The sequence below is a fragment of the Somniosus microcephalus genome, chromosome 21 (assembly GCF_052327205.1).
Source record: "Somniosus microcephalus isolate GS21.2 chromosome 21, FLI_Smic_1.0, whole genome shotgun sequence".
NCBI lineage: Eukaryota > Metazoa > Chordata > Chondrichthyes > Squaliformes > Somniosidae > Somniosus > Somniosus microcephalus.
The window spans coordinates 2347306-2359588 of record NC_141007.1 but is presented as its reverse complement, the minus strand read 5'-3'; positions in this window follow the sequence as shown (position 1 = coordinate 2359588).

Sequence of the window (12283 nt, the reverse complement as noted above, 5' to 3'; positions counted from 1 at the left end):
ACAGCGGTGGTAAGGATTGTTTAAAGAGGTATCGACACACTGTGACAGTGGTGGTAAGGATTGTTTAAAGAGGTATCGACACACTGTGACAGCGGTAGTAACGATTGTTTAAAGATGTATCAACACGCGGTGACAGAGAAGGAAACGATTGTTTAAAGAGGTATAGACACACGGTGACAGCGGTGGTCACTATTGTTTCAAATGTTATTGACACAGGGTGACAGCGATGGTAATGATTGTTTAAAGATGTATCGACATACGGTGACAGCGATGGTAACGATTGTTTAAAGAGGTATAGACACACGGCGACAGCGGTGGTAACTATTGTTTAAAGATGTATCGACACACGGTGACAGCGATGGCAATGATTGTTTAAACAGGTATTGACACGGTGACAGCAATGGTAACGATTGTTTAAAGAGGTATCGACACAGGGTGACATCGTGGTAACAATTTTTTAAAGAGGTATCGACACACGCCGACAGCGGAGGTAACTATTCTTTAAAAGGTATCGACACACGTTGACAGCGGTGGTAAGGATTGTTTAAAGAGGTATCGACACACGGCGACAGCGGTAGTAACGATTATTTAAAGATGTATCAACACACGGTGACAGAGAAGGAAACGATTGTTTAATGTGGTATCGACACATGGTGACAGCGATGGTAGCGATTGTTTAAAGAGGTATCGACACACGGTGACAGCGATGGTAAGTATTCTTTAAAGAGGTATCGACACATGGTGACAGGGATGGAATCGATTGTTTAAAGAGCTATCGACACACGGTGACAGCGGTGGTAATGATTGTTTAATGAGGTATCGACATACGGTGACAGCGATGGTAACTATTCTTTAAAGATGTATCGACACAGGGTGACAGCGATGGTAACGATTGTTTAAAGAGGCATCAACACACGGTGACAGCGATGGTAAAGCTTGTTTAAAGAGGAATCGACACACGGTGACAGGGACGGTAACGATTGTTTAAAGAGGTATCGACACATGGTGACAGCAATGGTAACGATTGTTTAAAGACGTATCGACACACAGTGACGGCGGTGGTAACTATTGTTTAAAGAAGTATTGACACAAGGTGACAGCGATGGTAAGTATTCTTTAAAGAGGGATCGACACGCGATGACCGCGATGGAAGCGATTGTTTAAAGAGGTACCGACACACGCTGACAGCGACAGTAACGATTGTTTAAAGAGGTATCGACAACGGTGACAGCGATGGTAACAATTGTTTAAAGAGGTATCGACACACGGTGACAGCGATGGTAACGATTGTTTAAAGAGGTATCGACACACGTTAGCAGTGGTGGTTGCGATTGCTTAAGGAGTTATCCGCAAACGGTGACAGCGGTGGTAACGATTGTTTAAAGAGGTATTGACACACAGTGACAGCGATGGTAATGGTTGTTTAAAGATGTATGGACACACGGTGACAGCGATGGTAACGATTGTTTAACGAGCTTTTGACACACGGTGACAGCGATGGTGATGATTGTTTAAAGAGGCATCGACACACGGTGACAGCGGTGGTAAGTATTCTTTAAAGAGGTATCGACACACGGCGACAGCGATGGAATCGATTGTTTAAAGAGCTATCGACACACGGTGACAGCGGTGATAATGATTGTTTAATGAGGTATCGAAATACGGTGACAGCGATGGTAACTATTCTTTGAAGATGTATCGACACAGGGTGACAGCGATGGTAACGATTGTTTAAAGAGGCATCAACACACGGTGACAGCGATGGTAAAGATTGTTTAAACAGGAATCGAAACACGGTGACAGGGCCGGTAACGATTGTTTGAAGAGGTATCGACACGCAGTGACAGTGATGGTACAGATTGTTTAAAGATGTATCAACACACAGTGACAGCGGTGGTAACTATTGTTTAAAGAGGTATCGACACACGGTGACAGCGATGGTAACGATTGTTTAAAGATGTATCGACACATGGTGACAGCGGTGGTTCTGATTGCTTAAGGAGTTATCGATAAACGGTGACAGCGGTGGTAACGATTTTTTAAATAGGTATCAACACACGGTGATAGCGGTGGTAACTATTCTTTAAAGAGTTATCGACACACAGTGACAGCGATGGTAACGGTTGTTTAAAGAGGTATCGACACATGGTGACAGCGATGGTAACTATTCTTTAAAGAGGTATCGACACACGGTGACAGGGATAGTAACGATTGTTTAAACAGGTATCAACATGCAGCGACAGTGATGGTAGCGATTGTTTAAAGACGTATCGACATGTGGTGACAGCGATGGTAACGATTGTTTGAAGAGGTATCGATACACGGTGACAGCGATTGTAACGATTGTTTAAAGAGGTATCGACACACGGTGACAGCGATGTTCACGATTGTTTTAAGAGGTATCGACACACGGTGACAGGGGTGGTAACTGTTGTTTAAACAGGTATCGACACATGGTGACAGCGATCGTAACGATTGCTTAAAGAGCTATAAACACACGGTGACAGCGATGGTACTGATTGTTTAAACAGGTATCGACACACGGTGACAGCGATGGTAATGGTTGTTTAAACAGGTATCGACACACGGTGACAGCGGTGGTAACTATTGTTTAAAGAGGTATCGACACGGTGTCAGCGATGGTAACAATTGTTTAAAGAGCTATCGACACACGGTGACAGGAACGGTAACAATTGTTTAAAGAGGTATCGACACACGGTGACAGCGATGGTAACGATTGTTTAATGAGGTATCGACACACGGTGACAGCGGTTGTAACGATTGTTTAAAGAGGTATCGACACACGGTGACAGCGGTTGTAACGATTGTTTAAAGAGGTATCGACACACGTTAGCAGTGGTGGTTGCGATTGCTTAAGGAGTTATCCGCACACGGTGACAGCGATGGTAACGGTTGTTTAAAAATGTATGGACACACGGTGACAGCGGTTGTAACGATTCTTTAAAGAGGTATTGACACACGGTGACAGCGATGGTAAAGATTCTTTAAAGACGTATCGACACACAGTGACAGCGATGGTAACAATTGTTTAAAGAGGTATCGAGACACGATGACAGCGGTGGCAACTATTGCTTAAAGAGGTATCGGCACATGGTGACAGCGATGGTAAGTATTCTTTAAAGAGGTATCGACGCACGGCGACAGCGATGGAAGCGATTGTTTAAAGAGTTATAGACACACGGTGACAGCGATGGTGACAATTGCTTAATGAGGTATTGAAATACGGTGACAGCAATGGTAACGATTGTTTAAAGAGGTATCGACACACAGTGACAGCGATGGTAGCGGTTGTTTAAAGAGGTATTGACACGGTGACAGCGATGGTGACGATTCTTTAAACTGGTATTGAAATACGTTAACAGCGATGGAAGCGATTGTTTACAGAGGCATCGACACGGTGACAGCAGTGGTTTAAAGAGGTATCGACACACGGTGACAGCGATTGTAACTGTACATTAAAGAGGTATTGACACACGGTGACAGCGATGGAAGCAATTGTTCAAAGATGTATCGACACACGGTGATAGCGGTGGTAACTACTGTTTAAAGTGATATTGACACACGGTGACAGCGATGGTAACGATTCTTTAAAGAAGTATCGACACATGGTGACAGCGGTGGTAACGATTGTTTAAGGAGGCATCGACACATGGTGACAGCGTTGGTAACGATTGTTTAAAGAGGTATCGAAACACGGTGACAGCGATGGTAACGATTGTTTAAAGAGGTATCGACACACTGTGACAGAGCTGGTAATGATTGTTTAAAGAGGTATCGACACAGATTGTAGGGTTGGCAACGATTGTTTAAAGAGGTATCGACACATGGAGATAGCGGTGATAAATTTTCTTTAAAGAGGTATCGACACACGGTGACAGTGATGGTAACGATTGTTTAAAGGGTTATCGACACACGGTGACAGCGGTGGTAACTATTGTTTAAAGAGGTATCGATACAAGGCGACAGCGATGGTAAGTATTCTTTAAAGAGGTATCGACACACAGTGACAGTGATGGAAACGATTGTTTAAACAGGTATCAACATACGGTGACAGCGATGGTTGTGATTGCTTAAGGAGTTATCGACAAATGGTGACAGCGGTGGTAACGATTGTTTAAATAGGTATCGACACACAGTGACAGCGATGGTAACGGTTGTTTAAAGAGGTATCGAGACATGGTGACAGCGATGGTAACTATTCTTTAAAGAGGTATCGACACACGGTGACAGGGATAGTAACGATTGTTTAAACAGGTATCAACACGCAGCGACAGTGATGGTAGCGATTGTTTAAAGAGGTATCGACATGTGGTGACAGCGATGGTAACGATTGTTTAAAGAGGTGTCGACACACGGTGACAACGATTGTAATGATTGTTTAAAGATGTATCGACACACGGTGACAGCAGTGGTAACGATTCCTTAAAGAGGTATCTACACACAGTGACAGCGGTGGCAACTATTCTTTAGAGAGGTAGCGACACACGGTGACAGCGATGGTAAATATTCTCTAAAGAGATATCGACAAACAGTGACAGCAATGGTAACTGTTGTTTAAACAGGTATCGACACATGGTGACAGCGATCGTAACGATTGCTTAAAGAGCTATAAACACACGATGACAGCGATGGTACTGATTGTTTAAAGAGGTATCGACACACGGTGACAGCGATGGTAAGTATTCTTTAAAGAGGTATCGACACGGTGACAGCGATGGTAAAGATTGTTTTAAGAGGAATCGACACACGGTGACAGGGACGGTAACGATTGTTTAAAGAGGTATCGACACACAGTGACAGCGGTGGTAACTTGTTTAAAGAGGTATCGACACAAGGTGACAGCGATGGTAAGTATTCTTTAAAGAGGGATCGACACACGATGGAAGCGATTGTTTAAAGAGGTATTGACACATGGTGACATCGGTGGTAACAATTTTTTAAAGAGTTGTCGACACACGCCGACAGCGGAGGTAACTTTTCCTTAAAAGGTATCGCCACACAGTAACAGCGGTGGTAAGGATTGTTTAAAGAGGTATCGACACATGGTGACAGCGATGGTAACGATTGTGTAAAGATATCGACACACGGTGACAGCGATTGTACCGATTGTTTAAAGGAGGTAGCGAAACACAGTGACAAAGATGGTAACGATTGTTTAAAGAGGTATCAACACACGGTGACAGCGGTGGTAACGATTGCTTATAGATGTATCGACACACGGTGACAACGGTGGTAACTATTCTTTAAAGAGGTATGGACACACTTTGACAACGATGGTAAATATTCTTTAAAGATGTATCGACACACGGTGACAGCGATGGTAATGGTTGTTTAAACATGTAACGACACACGGTGACAGCGACGGTATCGATTGTTTAAAGAGCTATTGACACACGGTGACAGCGACGGTATCGATTGTTTAAAGAGCTATTGACACACGGTGACAGCGATGGCAATGATTGTTTACAGAGGTATCAACACACGGTGACAGCAGTGGTAAATATTCTTTAAAGAGGTATCAACACACGGTGACAGCTATGGTAGCGATTGTTTAAAGAAGTATCGAAACACGGTGACAGCGATTGTAACTATTCATTAAAGAGTTATCGACACACGGTGACAGCGATGGAAACGATTGTTCAAAGAGGTATCGACACACGGTGACAGCGATGGTAACTATTGTTTAAAGAGGTATCGACACACGGTGACAGCAATGCCAATGATTCCTTAAAGAGGTATCAACACACGGTGACAGCGATGGTAACGATTGTTTAAAGAGATATCGACAAACGGAGACAGCGGTGATAACGATTCTTTAAAGAGGTATTGACACACATTGACAGCGATGGTAGCGATTGTTTAAAGAGGTATTGACATGGTGAAAGCAATGGTAAGGATTCTTTAAACAGGTATCGAAACACGGTAACAGCGATGGAAGCGATTGTTTACGGAGGCATCGACACACGGGGACAGCGATTGTCGCGATTGCTTAAGGAATTATCGACAAACGGTGACAGTGGTGGTTACGATTGTTTAAAGAGGTATCGACACACATTGACAGCAATGGTAAATATTCTTTAAAGAGGTATCGACACAGTGACAGCGAATGTAACATTTCTTTAAAGGTGTATCGACAGTCGGTGACAGCGCTGGTAATGATTGTTTAAAGAGGTATCAGCACACGGTCATGGTGATGCTACTGATTGCTTAAAGAGGTATCGACACACTGTGAAAGTGATGGTAACGATTGTTTAAAGAGGTATCAAAACATGGTGACAGCGATGGTAACGATCATTTAAAGAGGTATTGACACAAGTTGACAGTGGTGGGAACGTTTGTTTAAGGAGATATCGACACACGGTGACAGCGGTGGTAATGATTGTTAAAAAGGTATCGAAACACGGTGAAAGCGATGGTAATAATTGTTTAAAGTGGTATCGGCACACGGTGACAGCGATGGTAACAATTGTTTAAAGAGGTATCGACACACGGTGACGGCGATGGAAAAGATTGTTTAATGAGCTATCGACACACGGTGACAGCGATGGCAATGATTGTTTAAAGAGGCATTGACACACGGTGACAGCAATGGTGATGATTGTTTAAAGAGGTATCGACACAGGTTGACATCGGTGGTAACAATTGTTTAAAGAGGTATCGACACACGCCGACAGCGGAGATAACTATTCTTTAAAGAGGTATCGACACACGGTGACAGCGATGGGAAATATTCTTTAAACAGGTATCGACACACGGTGACAGCGATGGGAACGTTTGTTTAAGCAGGTATCAACACGGTGAAAGCGATGGTAACGATTCTTTAAACAGGTATCTAAACACAGTAACAGCGATGGAAGCGATTGTTTACGGAGGCATCGACACGTTGACAGCGGTGGTAACGATTGTTTAAGGAGGTATCGACAAACGGTGACAGCGATTGTAACTACATTAAAGAGGTATTGACACATGGTGACAGCGATGGAAGCAATTGTTCAAAGATGTATCGACACACGGTGACAGCGGTGGTAACTATTGTTTAAAGTGATATCGACACACAGTGACAGCGATGGTAACGATTCTTTAAAGAGGTGTCGACACATGGTGACAGCAATGGTAGCGATTGTTTAATGAGGCATCGACACACGGTGACAGCGTTGGTAACAATTGTTTACATAGGTTTCGACACACGGTGACAGCGGTGGCAACGATTGTTTAAGGAGATATCGACACACGGTGACAGCGGTGGTAATGATTGTTAAAAGAGGTATCGACACATATTGTAGGGATGGCAATGATTGTTTAAAGAGGTATCGACACACGGTGTCAGCGATAGTAAATATTTGTAAGGGGTTTTCCTCGAGAGGTTTCCCTGAGCTTTCTCTCTCTCGAGGCCTCTCTCTCTTGCACAGTAAACCTTGAGTGGTTCGACCCACTCGCCCCTTAGATTCTATACTCTGGACTTAGGCGCAGGAACTACAATGTAGAGAAAACTCTTGTAGACCAAGTTTGATGAAACAAAATGAAATTTTATTGCATAAGTAAAAATATCAAATTAAATGCAAGCAGATAAGGGAGTACATGGGAGGGAAAAACACACAAACAAATCATAACGACACAGTACTAACTAAAGCAAATACAGGCATCTTATACTCTACAAAGATCATCATGAAATAAGGAAACACACGGAACATCGAGGGACAACAACTCATGTTAATTGTACCCTTAAATCCACCCCCTTATTAAACCTATCTAGATCTGATTGTGAAGGGCCAGAAACATGCTCACCAATCCCACTAGGAAGTGCAAGGTTTTGAAATCGAGTCTGTGTTTTGGTCCTCTCAGGCGTTTCGTCTCCACGTGGATCGTGGCGCCCCTGCGAGCTGCGCCACACCTCTCTCCTGAGGTGGGGGTCGGGGGTGGCTGGACACCGGCGGGCCTGGATGTCGGCAGGGTCGAGGATCGTCGGCTTGACCCTGGTTAGAGGACCCTTGGGCTGGCTCCCATCGCTTCTTCAGGTTCCTTTCCTCTCTTCTCCCGAGCCGGGGTGGCTGGAAGGTTTCTTCGCTTGGGACCTTTATTTTTTTGTTTCTTCTCCCAAGCTGGGTCGATGGCCTCTCGTTCTGGCAATGGCCCAGGGCTGGTCGATGATCTCCCGATGTGCTTCCCCGGGGCGGAATGCTGGTTTCGAGACGGCCTTCTCGATGTTGGCTTTCTTCTTCCTCCTGTGATTGACTGCTCCTTCTTCTGGATGTCCGGATTCAAGCTGCGTGTTTCCAGCTCTCCAACCCGGCGTGTCTGTGTTCAAGCTCAAGCCAGCTCGTCCTCCAGCTGCCAGCTTGCTGTACCTCTCCCAGCTCGCTTTAACTGCCGAAAAGTCTCTCCAGATATACCTTTCTTCCAGAGGCTTCACTTCCCACCCAAAATCAGGTTAGTCTTTGTTTTATTTTTGGTCGGCTGGGAGCACAGTGGGGTAGTTATTATATTTAAAATGTCTTAAACGGCTGGTAACAGGCCCATCTCTGGTCTAGAATTACCTCCATTGTTTTTAATGGCCTGCTGATCTCATTATCTAGTCCTGGGTACTGTTCTCATGAATATGAAATTGTCCCCTTTTGTCTGGGGCAACATTTAGATGGCCTCTGTCTCCAGGCCGATCTTGACTGGATCTGCATCTAATCCATATGTATACCTGTGGGTCTGGTTTCGTTCTCTCAGAAATGGCTTCCAGAACTTACTGTGGGTTGAATCCACAAAGCTGTCTGAGGTTGCGGAGGAACCATTTTAAAGTGTCCCAATAAGCTGGTCACATGGTATGGTGGTCATTTTGTATGCCACTATTTCTGGGCTTCTTTTAAAACAGTCTTTAAAATCATGGCCTCTTCTGCCATTTGACACTTTATAATACAAAGTCCTATTTTGCGGATCCTACAGATTGTGTAAAGAGGTATCGACACACGGTGACAGTGGTGGGAACTACTGTTTAAAGAGGTATCGACACAAGGTGACAGCGATGGTCAGTATTCTTTAAAGAGGTACTGACACATGGTGACAGCGATGGAAACGATTATTTAAAGAGGTATCGACACACAGTGACAGCGATGGTAAATATTCTTTAAAGAGGTAACAACACACGGTGACAGCGATGGTAACGGTTGTTTAAAGAGGTATCGAAACATGGTGACTGCGATGGTAACGATTGTATAAAGAGGTATCAACACACGGTGACAGTGATGTTTAAGATTGTTTAAAGAGGTATCGAGACACAGTGACAGCAATTGTAATGATTGTTTAAAGTGGCATCGACACACGGTGACAGCGGTGATAGCGATTGTTGTAAGAGGTATCTACACACGGTGACAGCGGTGGCAACTATTCATTAAAGAGGTATCGACACAGGGTGACAGCGATCGTAACGATTGTTTAATGAGGTATCGAAACACGGTGACAGCGATGGTAACGATTGTTTAAATAGGTATCGACACACGGTGACAGAGATGGTAATGATTGTTTAAAGATGTATCGACACAAAGTGACAGCGATGGTAAATATTCTTTAAATAGGTATCGACACACAGCGACATCGATGGTAACGGTTGTTTAAAGAGGTATCGAGACATGGTGACAGCGATGGTAACTATTCTTTAAAGAGGTATCGACACACGGTGACAGGGATAGTAACGATTGTTTAAACAGGTATCAACACACAGCGACAGTGATGGTAGCGATTGTTTAAAGAGGTATCGACACACGGTGACAGCGATTGTAACGATTGTTTTAAGAGGTATCTACACACGGTGACAGCAGTGGTAACGATTCCTTAAAGATGTATCTACACACAGTGACAGCGGTGGCAACTATTCTTTAGAGAGGTATCGACACACGGTGACAGCGATGGTACTGATTGTTTAAAGACGCATCGTCACACGGTGACAGCGATGGTAAATATTCTCTGAAGAGATATCGACACACGGCGACAGCGATGGAATCGATTGTTTAAAGAGCTATCGACACACGGCGACAGCGATGGAATCGATTGTTTAAAGAGCTATCGACACACGGCGACAGCGGTGGTAATGATTGTTTAATGAGGTATCGACATACGGTGAAAGCGATGGTAAGTATTCTTTAAACTGGTATTGAAACACGGTAACAGCGATGGAAGCGATCGTTTACAGAGGCATCAACACACGGTGACAGCGATGGTAAAGATTGTTTAAAGAGGAATCGAAACACGGTGACAGGGACGGTAACGATTGTTTAAAGATGTATCGACACACAGTGACAGCGATGGTAACTATTGTTTAAAGAGGTATCGACACAAGGTGACAGCGATGGTAAGTATTCTTTAAAGAGGGATCGACACGCGATGACAGCGATGGAAGCGATTGTTTAAAGAGGTACTGACACACGCCGACAGCGACAGTAATGATTGTTTAATGAGGTATCGACACACGGTGACAGCGATGGAAACGATTGTTTAAAGAGGTATCGACACACGGTAGCAGTGGTGGTTGCGATTGCTTAAGGAGTTATCCGCAAACGGTGACAGCGGTGGTAACGATTCTTTAAAGAGGTATCGACACACAGTGACAGCGATGGTAGCGATTGTTTAAAGAGGTATCGACACACGGTGACAGCGATGGTAAAGATTCTTTAAAGAGGTATCGACACACAGTGACAGCGATGGTAGCGATTGTTTAAAGAGGTATCGACACGGTGACAGCAGTGGTAACGATTGTTTAAGGAGGTATCGACACACGGTGACAGCGATTGTAACTGTACATTAAAGAGGTATCGACACACGGTGACAGCGATGGAAGCAATTGTTCAAAGATGTTTCGACACGGTGACAGCTGTGGTAACGATTCTTTAAAGAGGTATCGACACACGGTGACAGCGTTGGTAACAATTGTTTAAATAGGTTTCGACACACGGTGACAGCGGTGGCAACGATTGTTTAAGGAGATATCGACACACAGTGACAGCGGTGGTAATGATTGTTAAAAGAAGTATTGAAACACGGTGACAGCGATGGTAATGATTGTTTAAAGAGGTATCGACACATATTGTAGGGATGGCAACGATTGTTTAAAGCGGTATCGACACACGGTGTCAGCGATAGTAAATATTTGTAAGGTGTTTTCCTTGAGAGATTTCCCTGAGCTTTCTCTCTCTAGAGGCCTCTCTCTCTTGCACAGTAAACCTTGAGTGGTTCGACCCACTCGCCCCTTAGATTCTGTACTCTGGTCTTAGGTGCAGGAACTACAATGTAGAGAAAACTCTTGTAGACCAAGTTTGATGAAACAAAATGAAATTTTATTGCATAAGTAAAAATATCAAATCAAATGCAAGCAGATAAGGGAGTACATGGGAGGGAAAAACACACAAACAAATCATAACGACACAGTACTAACTAAAGCAAATACAGGCATCTTATACTCTACAAAGATCATCATGAAATAAGGAAACACACGGAACATCGAGGGACAACAACTCATGTTAATTGTACCCTTAAATTCACCCCCTTATTAAACCTATTTAGATCTGATTGTGAAGGGCCAGAAACATGCTCACCAATCCCACTAGGAAGTGCAAGGTTTTGAAATCGAGTCTGTGTTTGGTCCTTTCAGGCGTTTCGTCTCCACGTGGATCGTGGAGCCCCTGCGAGCTGCGCCACACCTCTCTCCTGAGGTGGGAGTCGGGGGTGGCTGGACACCGGCGGGCCTGGATGTCAGCGGGGTCGAGGATCGTCAGCTCGACCCTGGTTAGAGGAGCCGTGGGCTGGCTCCCATTGCTTCTTCAGGTTCCCGAGCCGGGGTGGCTGGAAGGTTTCTTCGCATGGGACCTTTATTTTTTTGTTTCTTCTCCCAAGTTGGGTCGCTGGCCTCTCGTTCTGGCAACGGCCCGGGGCTGGTCGATGATCTCCCGATGTGCTTCCCCGGGGCGGAATGACGGTTTCGAGACGGCCTTATCGATGTTGGCTTTCTTCTTCCTCCTGCGATTGACTGCTCCTTCTTCTGGATGTTCGGATTCAAGCTGCGTGTTTCCAGCTCTCCAACCCGGCGTGTCTGTGTTCAAGCTCAAGCCAGCTCGTCCTCCAGCTGCCAGCTTGCTGTACCTCTCCCAGCTCGCTTTAACTGCCGAAAAGTCTCTCCAGATATACCTTTCTTCCAGAGGCTTCACTTCCCACCCAAAATCAGGTTAGTCTTTGTTTTATTTTTGGTGGGCTGGGAGCACAGTGGGGTAGTTAATATATTTTAAAT